General features: G+C 40.6%; 1 protein-coding gene across 2 annotated transcripts in view; it reads left to right on the plus strand.

Annotated features, from left to right (window-relative positions):
- The first annotated feature begins 12,729 nt into the window (after positions 1–12,729).
- LOC150089715 (small ribosomal subunit protein uS11) overlaps positions 12,730–17,015 on the plus strand; it is a 107,729-nt gene continuing 103,443 nt past the window's right edge. Inside the window, exon 1 of one of the 2 annotated variants that reach the window (XM_090368757.1) lies at positions 12,730–12,819. The gene's annotated coding sequence lies outside the window, so the exon portion shown is untranslated. Of the gene's footprint in view, positions 12,847–17,015 lie in introns of both variants that reach the window. The other variant, XM_090368758.1, reaches the window with a different exon arrangement.

Below are 17,015 nucleotides of genomic sequence, written 5' to 3' on the forward strand. Positions count from 1 at the left end.
TTTGGAAGGTTATAGTTATCCCTTTCCTAATATAATAGCAGAGCCATTTATGAATAACATGAAGGTCAGCGGGTAAAGTGCCTGCGATAGCTTGTAGCGCCGGTGTGGAGACTGTAGGGCATGCTCGTAGCAATGTCAAGAGAAAAGACCTTTGTATAGTTTCCATTTGGGATTTTACAGTAAGACGACTAGCCCTTTGAAACGAAAGATAGGAGGCATATGATAGAATTAGTATAGACAGTACGATACAAGATATGAAGAGTATTGTTTTTTAGTTTCCATTCTTTCCTAATACTTCTGAAGAGTATCGATGTAAATTTCTTAATCTTTCTAGAGAGATGCTATAAGTGTGAAGAGAAGGCTAGACGGTCATCTAGGAGAACACCAAAGTGTTTGTGTGTGGACACTAAAGGAAGCGAATTTCCTTGATATTTTACCACTGGAGGCCTAGCGTAATTTAGTCTCCCCTTGAAGATCATCATTTTCGTTTTTGTCACTGAAACTGAACTTGTTTTGAGTGGCCCAGTCAGATAGTTTGGAGAGAATATTGTTTGCAGAAATTTCTAGATCCCTTCTGGAATTTCCGTGGACAAGAATGGATAAGTCATCGGCGTAAGCTATTGTATTTATATTTGTCAGGTCATCATTGAGGAGAAGCCAATCATTTAGGCCTAAGTTCCAAACTAGTGGTCCACGAATAGACCTCTATGGGCAACCTAGAGTTATATGTATGGATATAGATTGGTGTTTAGTTTGTATCAAAACAGAGCAATTACACAAGTACACATTTATATTTTATTTTTTTGACAAAATTTTTTTCACTAGAAAAAAAACAGCAAAATTCTCACTCACACATTCGCCATCTTACATTCATCATCGTTCAGCGACAGGACGCAGGTGATACCCAAATATAACAACCACATAGGCCGTCATATATTTATTATATATATATATATTTATATACTAATCAGAAACATTCACTCAATACCGCATAGTTTACACAGGAGCCCTTAACATTCATTCACAATTACACAAATTAACCTGCAAAAGTAGCTAAATATTTTTAAAGTTTTTATTTTATTATTATTATTATTATTGTTGTTCCTCTTATATGATTTCTCCCTGATTATTATTATTATTATTATTATTAGCCATATGGTGCAAGGAAGCCTAAGGCTCATGCTGCACTGGCCAAAAAAAAAAAAAAAAAAAAAAAAATCCCTATTGCCCTGAGAGAGAGAGAGAGAGAGAGAGAGAGAGAGAGAGAGAGAGAGAGAGAGAGAGAGAGAGAGAGAGAGAGAGAGAGAGAGGAATCACCAAGAAAGGGAAGAATGATGATATCCAGGACCCTGGGTATGCCAAGCCCATACTCACCAGTTGTGAGCCCCTGAGGGATTGGGGAGTTTCCACTCCGTGAGGAGTACTGCTACCAAGTACAGAGGGTGGTTGTAATATCTGGTGTTACTGTTGGTCGAGGACCTCTCTGACTATCCTACAGGTGTTCAGGATTGCGACTTTCTGCAGTTCCTTGTAGGTGTTCACTGGGAGACCTATTACTGCTAAGCTGCTATGTAGGGTCTATGGCACCATACCTGTTGTTGACATGATGATCGGGATGGTCGTTACTTGTGGCATATGCCACATATCTTTGATCTCCTGTCTTAGGTTCATGTACTTCCTGATTTTTTCCCCATGGGTTTTCTGTAGGTTGCCAGTGTTGGGTACCGCTATGTAAATCAGATAGGTAGCCTTTCCTTCTTGTCCACAAAGGTTATGTCTGGTCTGTCGCGGGCCCCGTACAGTTTGTGAGTTGGGGTCTCTAGTACTGCCTGGGGTTCATGCTTGTAGTACGAAAGTACACTTTCTTCGACCAACTGGTATTTCCTTGCTAGCTTCTGATGTATTATCCTGGCTACCTGGTTGTTTCTATGAGTGTACCCAGTCTGGGTGATCACCTTGCATCCAGCAGTGATGTGTTGGATCGTTTCTGAGGGCAGGTGGCATCATCGACATGTGTCATTGAACACTCCGAGTTCCTTGGCGATGTATTTTCTATAGTTACTGGTGTTGATTACCTGGTCTTGGATGCCGAGCATGAATCCTTCAGTCTCGGGGAAGAAATTCTCGCTCGTGAGCCATCATTAGAAGCAATTTTATTTATGTGATCTTGATGGAGATCATTGTAGTGTCTGCCATGGAGTGTCTTCTCTGCCCATTTTTCTAGCTTCGTTTATACCTCCTGGCTGGGGAGGAGACTCCTCACTTAGGTTGAGTGAGGTATACCGCTTGTCTTTCTTCCGTATAGCCTGGTGGAGTGCTGCTGTCTGTTTCTGGAATTAATCCTTCAGGTTAATTGTCCCTGTCTTCTGTTGCTCAATGCGGTCTATCAGGCCCCTTCCCCTTTCTTCCCGGACAATTGTCAGTCTCTCCACGGCAAATTTCGAGTAGTGTTGGCGGCTCTTGGTCTTCATTATCCTTGTCGTTCTCATGATATCCTCCAGCTCGGTGTTAGTCCAATCTATAACCCCGAAGGAGTATGTTAGCACTGGGACTGCATAGGTGTTTATGGGTTTAACTATGTTCCCTCTGTTCAGCTTTGCTTTCGGCAGGCGTCTGAGTCTCTGGTGGTATTTTTCGGTCAGGTAGGCCTTAATTTACCTTGTGCTGTAACTGCTGAGCCTGCATCATCCCCAAGTATTTGTAGGCCTCTCACTCTGGCATGGCTTCGATCTCTTTACCACTCTGCAGCTGGTAGTTTTGGTTGACTGATTTTCCCTGACGCAATCCGTGTATCAGGCATTTGTCTAGACCAAATTGCATCCTAATAACATTGCTGAATTCTTCGGTGATCTGGAGTAGTTGCTGAAGGTGCTTCTCTGTTCCCGCAGAGAGCTTGATGTCATCCCTGTACATCAGGTGGGTGAGAGTGTACAGGTTCTTCCTTCCTTCTTTGAGGTTATATCCGTACTTGTTACTGTTGAGCCTGGTAGATAGCGGGTTAAGTGCTAGACAAAACCACAATTTCAGGGCATCTCCCTGAAAGATTCCTATCCTGATGGGGATTGACCTAGTTGTGACGTTCTCGACCTTAATGGTGGTACTCCATTTTTCCATCGTTCATCTAGGAAGTTTGTCACTATCGGATTGACTTTGTAGATGTTCAGCTCCTCTATTAGCAAGCTAGGAAGCATGGAGTCGAAGTCCTTCCGGTAATCGATGTAGGCTGTGTACATGTTGCGGCGCTTCTTATAGGCATGCTCCCTAACCGCGGCATCTATAGTTAATTGTTCTTTGCGTCCTTTGCTCAGCCGCTTGCATCCTTTCTGCTGTTCGGCCATTACGTTCTGGCTCTCCAAGTGGTGTGATTTCTTTCTGGTTATGCAGCTGGTCAGGATCTTGTATATTGTTGGGAGGCAGGTGATTGGCCTATATTTCGCTGGGTTTCTTGTATCTTCATCTTTAGGCTTCAGATTAGCATTAGCATTAGTAGAGGCATATAATGCAAGAAAGCAAGCTTATTCAGCATCAGCCAAAAAAAAAAAAAAACAACCACTACTCCCATTTCACCCCTCCGTTCGTTCGAAATACCTGTCCAGCTGAGCCTTAAATTTGTTTAGGCTATCAACTTCAACAACAAGCGATGGAAGTCTATTCCACAAACCAACTGCCCGCTGGCTAAAGGCAAATTTCCGCACATCTATCCGACATCCGTCCTTCCTCAATTTGAATTTATGCCCTCTCAGGTGATTATTCTGAGCAAGAGGAAGAATCCCATCGGCATTGAGCATGCTCAAGCCATTCAAAGCCTTATACACCTCTATCAGATCACCTCGCCGATGCCTAGTCTCCAGGCTCTGTAATTTGCAAAACTTTAGCCTTTCTTCGTAAGAGCAACCCTTTGTTCCATTCACTAATCTTGTTGCCCTTCTCTGTACTCGTTCGAGCAGCTCTACATCCTTCTTGAAATGAGGCCTCCAGACCTGTATACAGTACTCAAGGTGTGGCCTGACCAATGCCTTATACAAGGGAATAATCACATCCCTGTCCCTAGAAAAATTCCTGTATATCATTGACAAGACACCATGAGCTACTCTTGTAGCTCGTCTGCACTGCTCAGAGAACTTCATATCTGCCTGCACAATTACCCCCAGGTCCTTTTCATTCTCTACCACTGTCAGCGTAGTACCGTTTCCTCCCCAGTCTTCAATCTCCCCCCCTCTCTCTCTCACTAAATCGACCTAGTACACCCCTTAACAATGCCGCCAAATTATAACCAACGTCTAAATTCTACCGGTTTTGTGCAAATCTCTAAGATATCTAACACTATCAGCTTTTATCTAGCGTTACATGTCTAAATTTAATAACATCAAAATTTTGCCCGACCTATTTGGCCTTTAACACATCTCTTTATTGTTCAACCCTAACCAGCGATTTCCTAACAGCAATCCCATTAAGCATTAATGTCAAATGCATAAAATTTTTTTTTTTTTTTTAAATAGGCCCTAGCCACTGAAATCCCAGGAAACTAGGTGGCAGGACCTGCCAGAGCAAATTGTTGTGATACTGGATACACCCGGCTAGCCTCCACGTGGCAGGGTATGGGCAACGTCGGGCCCCACTAGGGGCCTGGCGGCCAATTAGCCGGATAAACAATGGGCACAACATATCACACTGCACAGACACGACCCACACACTTTCAAGTCTCTGGCTTGACAGTGTACTGTCCTCGATACAGTGAAACACACGCGGAGATGGGAGAAATCCCAGGTGCCGTCTGACACGAACATACCTTATACCTTATACCTTGTCAGCGTAGTACCACAGAGTTGATAGTTGATCTGGGGTTACTGTTTCCCATATGTAGTACTTTACATTTGTCAATGTTAAACTTCATTTGCCAGATATGTGATTCCTTAAGTGAGAAACTTTGGGATTGTCTCTGGGTGCCTTATCGTTCGAGTGAACTGCTCTGCCAGGTGCTTGTGTGTGTGCAAGTGAGCTTCTTGTACCAGTTGTGGACGTTATCTATTCCTGGAGTTCGCCAGTTTTGAGAGTTCTTGATCGTCTGTTTTACTTCTTCTTCCCGAATCTCCCACACTCTCATTTCTTGTACATCCTTCGTTTTCTAGCGTTCTAGTTCTATCCAGGTGGCTCGGCTGTTATGTCTTACTTCTCTGCTCCACACGTTTCCCCAGAACTCCTCAATCGTCTTCTTCTGGGTGGTCCGTTCAATTCTTTCCCGTCTTCTCAGAGATTCCTGTAGAAGCTTCTTTGGTCCTCATCGAAAATTCGCTTGTTTATTTTCCTCTGGGAGCTCTGTATCCGGGTAGTCACTTGCTGAATGCAAGGAGGTTCGCTTCAATGGGTCCAAGTACTCTCCTATTCTCTGATTCTTTGTCTCATGTTTGTTGTGGACGCCGTCTCTCTTGAGGATGCTCTTCACTTTTCCAATTAATTTCTTACTCCTAATGCCCCATTGGTACGGGGTCAATTGGCCTATCTTGACTCTTAATTCTTCTATCGAGGTCTTCATTCCCAAGCTGGTGGTTCCTTCTGCTGCTGGTCTCTCGTTTCTCTTCCATTAATCCTTTTGCTGCTATAGCACAATACACGACTGTGGATAGCCACCAGTGTTGAACCATTGCTGTCGAGGTAGTGCATTAATATGTGCCGATTCAGGTGGGCTGTGACTCACAACAAGCTTCTATTCGGCCTCTGCTTCGGTATCACGTAAGTCTTTGTAGGGTACATTCCTTCGAATTCTGTTAGGGCCTTCTTCCACTCATCCTCTACTCTGGATATCATGACCTCGTCTGTTTCCACTTCAGCTGCTGTGGGTTGTATTTCTTTTTGCTCTTCCTCCTCTAGTTCTGTGGGAGTATGTTCTTCCTCCTCCTCTGGTTCCATATTCTCTATCCTTTGTAGTTGATCGCTCATGTCCTGCTTGGTTTTTTCCAAGATTGCAGGAGCTACCAGGTTCTTCATGACGATGGTCCTTCTCTGGTCCACTATTCGCCAACCTGAATATCCGGGAATCGTTCCAGCCACTTGGTATGTAGTCTCCTTGTGTAGGTTGTCATATCGGTCTCCAGCTTCGTTATTTCGTAGTATGCTTGCATGATGTACGTATTCATTTCGATGCTCCACTTCATGCTTTGGCGTTTTCTCCCTTCCTGGGTGGTCACTAGCGCAGTTGCGCAGGAAGCACTTCCAGTTGGTCGGGCTCGATGGTCTTGCCCTTCTCTTATGATAGCCATACCGGGGACAGCGCCACTCGCTCCATTGTTTTCCTCGGGAGGCTGTCTCTAATTTTTCGAACCGACCCCTCTACCTAAGCCTGAACGCGAGTGACCTTCTCCTGCACCACATTCGCAGTATGATTAATATTTCTCTGCGACATCATCCATCTATGGAGGTGGACCTGTTTATCTTCCACTTATGTGCAGTAGTAGTTCTCGCAAGTGATGCCAGATGGCGCCACAATCTACCTTAGCCGCCATTCACCTTGGGGTAGGTAGGTCCCTTGGAGCAACTTTCACGATATTTATTTATTTTATTAATTTTTATTACTATTAATTAATTTATTATTATTAATTTAATTTATTACTATTAATTAATTTATTATTATTATTCTAATTTATTACTCTTATTATACTAGTCCCCCATTGTGATGGAGCCGTGTTTGCTTCCACCAAGGCGGTACTCGAGCCCGGGTAAATCAGGCTGTGGTCCAGTGTCGTAACCACTCAGTCATCGTTTCTTGGGGTGGTCACAGTCCAAAAGAAGGAGCCCGCTGGCACTGGCCCTACTCCAAGAAACACGAACGTTGAAGGCCAGGTGCGGAAGCCAAAAGCAAAAGATCATGCGTCAACGAGATGGCTTAAATGTATCCTACCTCTGCATGGGGGTCATCACTAGACATGGTGATTTTCAACACCACCTCACGTGGAAAGGTGGGTTTCAGTCAGGCAGTGGAACTGATCTCTCCCCTCCCCAGTGATCATTAATCAGACAACAGAGTAGGGCTGTTGTTTGATGGTCAGTTCAAACAACAGCCCTACCCTGGCTGTATCCCTAATCAGCCCACAAGTTCTGATCAACCCGTGCCCTCCAGAATATTCATCTCAGGGGAAGGACGTTGTCTGGGTCATCAGTGGTAGGTTTGCATTGGTGAAGTTGTAGCAGCAGGACTGAGGGCTTCATGTAAGTTCTTAGTTCATTTCCCCCACTGTGTTTTCAGTTTACATATCATAATTGACCTTGAAAAAGAATATAGTGCAATGTATTGCACATCAATTCTGTAGTGTTGTTTTTTTAATTGTAAAATTTAGCTCGATGTATATAATATGGATATAAAAGTGAAATGGAATTATCTCTTTTCTCAAAAATATCAGGCTTGTGACTAAGAGCGTTCCTAGGGTATGGGTCGCCCGGGTGCCAATTGAAACTTGTCTCCCCTTTAAAATTTTCTTCATATGTGTATGTAAGTTTCAGGTTTTCAGGAGCCTCTTGAAGGTTGAACCAGTCTGCGCGGTAGCACAGTGATATCGTCACCGTCCTTCCCACACCGAATGGAAAAAGGCCCTGATTTGAATCCAGTCGATGACGCAAGGAACTTTAGTAGGCTTTTTTTTCACTCTGTGGCTGAGTTAGTCGGTCTCAGGCGTAGAAAGGTTCCCCCCAGAAATTGGGGGTTTTTTTTCGTCCAGCAAACAGGAAAATCGACCAGAGAACACATGCAATTTACTGAGAAAATATGTGTAGATGTAATCATTTACAGGGAACCCTAATATCATAATTTTTTGAACGTTGGCACACGGATGCAGTGCACCCCTTTCACCCTCGTGACGGCCTGCCCCTGCATGTGACATTTCTGTGATTTGGAGTAGAAAAGCAGAACCCAAATCGATGTAAGATACCACACCTTGAAGTGGGATTATCATGTCATCTTGACATTAATTAATAGTAGTGTCACAATGCATGGTTGGGTGCAACTATTCTCTCACAGTATGCAATTGCTGAAGCGTAACGTGATCCATAAGGCGTCTTCTACGCTAAAACAGGTTTGTGGCATATTCGTGGAGAGCTTCAAATCTGTCTTTGGTAGAAATTATTTCACTGAATGGCATGAGAAATGGGAGATTGCTGTCTAACAGTAGGTTGTATCTCAAGTTCAGGTAGATATTACAGTCTCATATTAGGTGCAGCCTAATCTTTGTCGCACTTGCCATCTTGTGTCAAACCAAGTTCCTTCAGTTTCGTATTGATGGATCGATGTGCAGTGATCAGGTACGTCAAATCTCGATTTGGTGTGTGCCAGGTCAGGGTGTTTTCGGAGAACTGGCTGACACCTGGGAAGAAATTCCTAGTGATATTCCCTTTGGTTTCGCCTGCTCATCTTGTTTTCCAGAGGAGATGGATCTCACCGCATAATCACTTCCTTGCAGTTTTAATATCCTGATCCAATCTGGCATCACTACCTAGGAGCTTAGTTTCTCTATATAGTCTGGTGTAATATGTTAGCCCACAGAAGGCTACGTACAAAGCTAGTGGGATGCGTCCAGAAATTAATTACCTGCAGTGATGGTGTCGATGTCGTTCTACGTGCCTTCTTATCCGAAGAAGAAACAAGCGCTGTATTTGGTTGACCTTGACCATGATGTCACTTTGGTAATGCATTGGAACCAGACTAGAGCCCCATAGGAGACAATAATGAGGAAGACTGTGTTGTACATCAGCAGAACAACACTCCTTTTGAGACATCAGTCAGTCGTAGTGACATGGGAGAGCTTTGAGGTGTATACTTTGATCTTTTTTATAATTATTAATTATTATTATTATTATTATTATTATTAGCCATAAGGTGCAAGGAAGCCTGGGGCTTATGCTGCACCAGCCAAAAAAAAAAATTCCCGAGTTACCCTGAGAGAGAGAGAGAGAGAGAGAGAGAGAGAGAAGAATGATGATATCCAGCTCAGGACCCTGGGTTTGCCAAGCCCATATTCACCAGATGTGAGCCCGTGGGGTTTATCTTTTACATATTTGAGATAAAGTATGAAAATCCATTCCTTGTCTAGTATAATATTTTAAAAAAAAAACTATTTATTAGGGTCACCCAGAATGTTCATTCACCTACCCATGTGTATTGTGTCTGTAAATTGCGTGTTCTCTGTCGATTTGCCTATTTTGCTAGACGAAAAACCCATGTTCCTGGGGGGGGGGGAGACCTTTCTATCTACTCCTGCGACCGACTTACTCAGCTATAGAGTGAAAAAAGCCCATTAAAGTTCATCGACAGGAGATTCGAACCCGGTAAAGTCAGGCACCCAGGAGATTTTTAAGTACTCTGGCAGGGTATTTTCACCCGGTGTGGCGGGGGGGGGACTGTGACGATACCCCTGTGCTATGCGCGCAGACACCTAAATATTTAAGTGAGGGTTGTATTTTTTGGAGACTCTTGGTTGAATTTGATGACAGGGGGTCTATGGGCATATATCAAGTGAGCCCTTGATGTGTAAAGTAAAGTAAAGTGTTTTAGCTGGCTAACGGCACCAGGGGTGACCTCCGTCTCCACATTATGCACTCTGTTTGTGCATCACAGTACTCTGTTGAGGCCAGAGATTTAAAAGTGTGTGAGGATTGGGATGCCATCTAGTATTATGTTCTCTTGTTCTTCTGATCATTTACCCGTTGCACCCCCAGTGGGACCCACTATTGCCCACACTCAATGTCCTGACCTTCCTCCTCGAGGCAAGTCAGGCACCAAGTAGATTTTTAAGTACTCTGGCAGGCCCTGCCACCTATTTTCCAAAAATTTCAGTGGCAAAGACCTATAGAAAAAAATAAATAAAAGGGACTGCGGTAAATTTAGAGCCGATTGGGGTATAGGTTTAAGTGAGAGAGGGTTAAATTTTGCGCTAGTTCAATCAATTACTTTATGGGCATACTCGATAAGTTTAGTTAAAGTGTAAACACACTTTACACTTTAGTCGGTAAGTTTAGTTTGAGTAGGGGAAGAGACTGAAGATTTGGGGGAAAAGATAGAGATAAGGGAACACTAGGGACGGTGTCCCCGTGAAAATCAGTGGGGACAGGCCCCACCAGGAGAAGAGTAGGAGGCAGGGGAGGGATGGACACGGGAACCTGTTTACCGCCTGCCAGGTGATGGGGATTTAAAGAAACCAGATTAGGCACCGGTTTAGATCGCCAAATGGCGGAAGGTTAGATTCAGGATGCGGTTCCTAACACCCCAACTGTGGGACTAGAAACTCATTCCATTAGTTGGTATTTGTCATCCTTCAGTTGTATTTGTAGTTCTTCCATTTGCTAGTTTCGGTTTGGTAGGGAAACTTGTACTACTACTCGGCGCATTGTGGGTAGTCAGTTCTGGTCCATCAGACATGAGGCTGATTTGGGACATATCCATCATCAGTGTCGGGTCGCCATAGACATCATCCTCTTTGTTCATTGCCTACACTATTTAGTAGCATCAAGTTTAGGTGACATTGCTGGGTGTTCAGTCAGTAAGGATTTGTTGATAGGGGCAGCATTCTCTTACTTAGGTTCCTTGCTGCTCCTTTCTTGCTCCTTTGGCGCGGGTCTACGGTATGCTTTGTTAATCTCCTGCGTCGTGATGCAGCGCAATCAATGTCCTCCTCCTTGCGAAATGGTCCTGTGCGAACTTATTGAACGCTATGTTTTCTTCTTCTGTGTCCAGCAAATGATGTTCCCGGTTACGGAGAAGGTATTGTAGTCTTGGTTATCAGGATGCTTCGGAGATCCTCATAGTATTCACATTCATACATTATTTGTTGCCATATCTCTAACTCTCTGCATCCACAATTTGGGTCGTCTACAATTCTAATAATATTTTAGCTTGGCATTTTCGCCTATCCTTCAGCGTCCACGTTTAAAATGAATTTCAGTATTAGTATTGGCAATATGATGCAACGAAGCAGGGTTTATAGAACGTCAGCCAAAAAATTCATTTGCTCTCAATTCTTCGAGTAATTTTTCGATCTTTCCTCAAATCTGTTCAAACAATTTTCCTTACAGAATACTAGGCGCAAGTTTATTCTACGAGTGGATTACTTTTTGGCCGAATTAAAATTCTGCATATTTATTCCGCAGCCATCCTTTTCCGATTTATAATTATAACTCTTTGTGTTTCATCTCATAAAGAGTTAAAGTACCATTATAATTTACTTTAATTAGCTCTTTTTAACCTTTATTTACTTTTATTAGTTCGCTTTGCCGATTTTAATTTCCAGAGAATGTAATTTACTGAAGTCCATTCTTTTTTGGTAAAAATATGTTTTTTATGAAGAATACTCCCAAACTAATCTTGTTACCCGTTCTGCTCGCTTTCAAGAGATCTATGATTTTTTTTAAAAAGAAGTTTCTAACTTCTATGCACATTAGTCATTGCCTAATGGAATGGAATAATCAACATCTTTGTGAATGTGTACAAAGTTTCTGTGTATCATTGACAGAACCCCATGAGCTGTTCCTGCAGTTAGTTTGTACTGCAGTGAGAATTTCGTGCCAGACTGGACAATTAGATCTTTGTACTCTTCCACTTCTTTGGGTTTTGTACCAAATGGTATATTATTCTCGGAATACTGATACTCAAATGCAGTTCCTTTCATTTATAACTAATCAACTGAATGGCCATTTTACACCCATCTGCGTAATTTATCTGTATCCTTTTGAAGTAGCATCTCTTCGTTACTGTCATTAACCACAATAGCCAGGTCTCTATGGTAGCACAGTTATTATGATCACTGTCTCCCTACACTGGGTGGAAAAGAGTCCTATCAATGACACGAGGAGTTTTGATGGGTCTTTTTCCCAATGTGGCTGTGTTACTCACTCTTAGGATAGGTTACTCTAGTTTTTTTTTTTTTTTTATTCCGGAAACTTTAATTTTTGTCCAGCAAACAGATTGCTTATAGAAACGTACGCAATTGCTAGACACTGTATGTATTTCACAATATCGTTTAAGTCACCTAAAACCTTCAAGAAAAAAACAATTACAATGTTCATCGTGCATCGTCAGAAAACTTAGACATCAAACATGAAACATCTATTTATCAATATCATTAATAGACAGTAAAAACGGTAAGGGGCCAATCATCTCCACTCACCACATTAGTCCAAGAAGAACATCTATAAAAACCGTGCAAACACTGTTTTGTTTCAAAATATTTGCATATTTCGCAGTTACACAGAATTTCCTGTAATTTGGAGAATAGGCGGTCAAAACGGTTTTTACGGATGATCGGACTGCTATTGTTTTAATATTTACAATTATTTCTTGCTAAATAATTACATTTTTTAAAACTTTAAGAACTGATAATTAAATGTTGTAACTTTTAAAAAATTTTCGTTTTAAATGAAATGCAGATAACTTTAGTTAAAACATTTTCGTTTAAGTGAAATTTCAGATCTGGACTGCCACGGCCAGATCTACGGGAGAAAAACTGCTCCTGTGTGGGCGCTTAATGTCCGAAAAGGCTGTACAGTAGTTAAATTTGTAACTGCAAGGTTGTGGGAGTAGCTGTTTTTCTTCTGTTGTAATTACCATATTTTATTACTTGAATTAAAATAAGTAATATTTATAAATTATAATTTGAAATTGTATTTGCTGTAGAATTTTTTATGTATTTGATAAAATAATTATTTATAAATAAAATATATTTAATGAAAATAATAATATTGTGAGTTGAAAGGGTATCGAGCGCCACCTCGGATATATTATTGTCGTAATTTCTCTTTTTGCCCGTGATCTTGTGTGAATTGCCTGTTTTTGTGTGTTAGGTGAGTTGGTGATTCAGGTTTGAAATCGTAAGTAATCTCTATCTTTGGTTGGCTTAAGTATAAAAAGGGAAATAATTGAATACAAAAAGGATACGTACTAATTTATAGTTATAATTGTTTTCACTTATAACTGTGCTGAAACGAAATTGAGCATGTGTGTGTTTGTGTTTACTGGCCCAATAATGAATTCCGATTTATAGCAACGCAATGTGCGATTATCTCTAAAACACGTAAGAGAAATCAAGAACGCTTGTTAATATTTTAATCTTATTTGTATAGTTGCTGTATATAAGGTGCTAGTAATTCCCCTCAGAATCAGCTTTCTAGGACTCTTAAAATTACTGTATTTGCAAGGTTTTTTGATATTGTCGATAAATTAGTAAATTGTTACTAAGAAATTTGATTACTGTTTATAATTCTAAAAACCATGGTTTCCGAAGTGGTGGCAATCTTCATTCGCATTCTTACATTTTCAGTAATAATGGAAATTGGTCAGATCCCATGATTTTCAATCTCATTTACTCATGATATCATTCAGTATTCTACGAAATCCTCAAGAACCCTTAACACTTCGTCATATTATAGGCAATGATGCAAATCTTCCAGAATTTTTCTGCTTCTGAAAAGGGATACAGCTATATGATCGTCTCTGACATGAATCTAAAATCACTGTCTGAACTCCATACCGTTGATAGGCGCAATATGGCCCTAGTAGCCCTTGCGCCAGAAATAATACCAATACTCATGATAGGCAACCATCATTGTTCCAGTTTGGGCTCCTCGTTCAGTTTGTATGTGAAACATCAATTTTAATGAGACTAATTATTCATATTTATAATTTATTACATGTGAATGTATGACCAAATTTTTTTATCATGTTTAATGTTAAGAATAGTTGCCTTGATTCTAAATCTGTTTTTGAGAGCCTTCATACTGGTGCTCTAAAACCAAAAAAAAAAAACCTTCCCACATCACTCATCATGTTGACATGATGAGTGATGTGGGAAGTTGACATGTTGGAACAGTTTGTTCCAACAGTCAACTACCTGCTAGCTAAGGGTAAACTTCTGCACATCTATCCTGCAACTATTGTTCATCAATTTGAATTTATTCCCTGATAAAAATGCAGTTAAGCATACAATAGATGAATAAACATTACTGCATGACTTACCTTTGGTGGAGGCAAGGAGTAGTGCCAAGAGTGATTGGCAGAAACAAGCCACACATCACTTCTACAGCTAGAAACAAACTGTAATCAGAGAAGAAAATGGATGGCCAGGCATTTTAACTTTTTTTTTTTTTTTTTTTTTTTTCTCCCCACACCCCGCAACTATAAACATTTTTAGTGTTTTTTTTTTTTTTTTTCATATATATGCAAATTTTACCCCAAGTTTTCTTGTGTTGTTCGGCAAGGTCTATCACATTTTACTCCTCTCTCTTTCTACACCATTCGACAAACAGTGATGGCTAGTGCATAATGTGCCCATTTTGTCACCAGAAAGGTGATCACCCCCTTTTTTTTTTGATTCGGGTTGCCACTCTCAGACCCCCGTTTTTGTGTTCATACATTACTAGACAATTTCATGAGCATTAACAATGATAATTGGTCATGCATGTCAACAGAAATACTTTTTTCACCCTTTTCTTTTGTGCCTGTACATTCATCATCATCAGCCATTATCAATCCACTACAGGATGAAGGCCTCTCCAGCAACATTCCAGTTCCTTCTGTTAAGTGCAATTGCCATCCATTTACTACTTGCAAACTCATGAATTTCATCTGTCTGTCTCTGTCGTTGTCTTCCAGGTTTTCTTCTAGCTCCTCTTGGGTACCATTCTGATATTCTCCTAGTCCATCTGTCATCATGTCTTTGAGCTATGTGTCCTGCCCAAGAACATTTTAGGTTTGATAAGAACGTCCTTTACTTGAGTTTGCTGCCTAATCCATGTGTTCCTCTTCTTATCTAACAGTCTGATTCCCAGTATAATTCGTTCGATTCTTCGCTGTGTCGTTCTCAGCTTCTCTTCCATTCTTTTGGTGAGTGCCCAAGTTTCACTTCCATAAGTCGTGGTGGGGAGTATACATCAGTTTATTATTTTACTTTTCAGACAAATTGGGATAATGCTCTTCAGTATGTGACTATATTTCCTGAATGCTATCCATCCAAAATTTATTCTTCTCTTGACTTCCAGCCATTTATCATTATTACAGCTGATGACTTGTCCCAGATAAGTATGACTCCACCTTTTCAATTACTGCTCCTTCAATCATTATATCCCTTTCTATGGCATACTTGTTCATCATTACTTTTGTTTTAGCCATATTCATCTTTAGTCCAAAATCCTTACTAACTGTGCATAACTGATTAAGATTCTTTGGGATCGTGGCTTATGACCACAATGTCATCTTCATATCGTGAATGGTTTGGGTATTCCCCATTCATATTGACTCCTTTCTGCGAACAGTCTGATCTTCTGAAAACTTCCTCAAGGGCAGCAGTAAACAACTTTGGAGATATTGTGTCTCCTTGTCAACTCCTTTCCCAATTTTAAATTTGCTACTGTCTTTGTCTAGTCTAATAAAGAGGTAGCATTCTCATATTTTCTTCAAAATCATAATATATGGGGTATCTATGCCTTGTCTTTCAAGTACCCAAAACATTGCCTTATGCTGTATGGAGTCAAATACCTTTTCATAATCCATAAATGCCAGGCATAATGGTGTTTTATATTCATTTGCTTTCTCCATTAGCTGTGACATTACATGAAGGTGATCCATAGTTGAGAATCCTGTCCTAAAGCCAGCTTGCTCTTTTGGTTGATTCTCATCAAGTATTCTTTATAATCGGTTAGTAATGACCCTTATGAACAACTTGTAGATGTGGGATAACAAGCTAATTGGTCTGTAATTTCCAGTTTCTGATTTATCTCCTTTATTGTGCAGCAAAACTATGGTTGCATTATTCCACTCCTTAGGCATCACACCTTTTCTAATGCATTTTGTCTCTTCCTTGCAATTTTAATAACTCTACAGTAACTTCATATTCCCCCAGGGCTTTCTGATTCTTCATTTTCTACAATGCATGTTCTACCTCATCAGGAAGGATATTGGGCATGTTGTATATGTTACTAATTTGTGATCAATCTTCTCCACTGCTGGCATCAGTCCCTTGCTCCTTGTGTAATTCTTTATAGTAGTCTTCTGCTATTTGAATTATACCTTCTCTGCTAGTGATAAGTACACCATCGCTATTCTTCAGTTCAGTATCATTTGTCTTTCTGTATTACTGCTCATGGCTGCTGATTTAAAAGTCTGTTATTTTCCCTTAATGCTTGTTCTACTTTTCTTGTGTTAAATCTTCTTATGTCCTCTCTGAGTCTCTTTCTAATGGCTTTGCATAACTCAGTATATTAAATTTTCTCCATGTCAGTGTTTATCTTGCTATTCATTTGTCGTCTTCAGTTTGTCATGACAATTGTTTCTTGACTAATTCTTTCTTCTTTGGATTTTTTTTTTTTTTACCTATAAGTTTCCTGGGCTTTATCACTTTCAGAAAGTTGTAATATTCCTCGTCGATATCTTGGTCCTGAGCCATCTGCAGAAGCTCAGACTTGTTCTTAAGTTCCAGTACATACCGCTTTTTCTCCTCTTCTGTTGTCTCAAAGACCTTTGTATTATTTACTCGAGTCAGTTTTTTCATTTCTTTTCTTACATCTATATCAAGTGTGTGTCTTACTAGTCTGTGCTCACATCCAACATTTATCTTCTTGAAGATAGTAACATCATTCGCGATATATCTTCTGTTAGTTGAGGATGAAGTAGATTTCATTAGTTGCTAATCCATTTGGGCTCTTCCGTGTCCACTTTCTGTTCCCCCTTTTCTTGAAAAAAGTGTTCATTACTGACAATCCTCGAGATTCTGCAAATTCCACAAGTCTTTCACCTCATTCATTTCTTTCACCAATTCCAAAATTTCCTATAATTCCCCTTTCTGCACTGTTTTGTCTCTTTCGAATCTTAGGATTGAAGTCCCCCATAATGATAGTGTAGTGGGTTTTTCTGCTCATCTAGAAGACTGAATTTCAGTGTACATTTCTTCAACCTTTTCATCATAAATCATTATAACCTTTACCTTGTACCTCTTAGAAATCCTGAGTAGTAGTCTTGACACCTGTACATTACTAGACGTTTTCAC

The sequence above is a fragment of the Mastigoproctus giganteus genome, chromosome 2 (assembly GCF_048544385.1).
Source record: "Mastigoproctus giganteus isolate SK-2022 chromosome 2, ASM4854438v1, whole genome shotgun sequence".
Lineage (NCBI taxonomy): Eukaryota > Metazoa > Arthropoda > Arachnida > Uropygi > Thelyphonidae > Mastigoproctus > Mastigoproctus giganteus.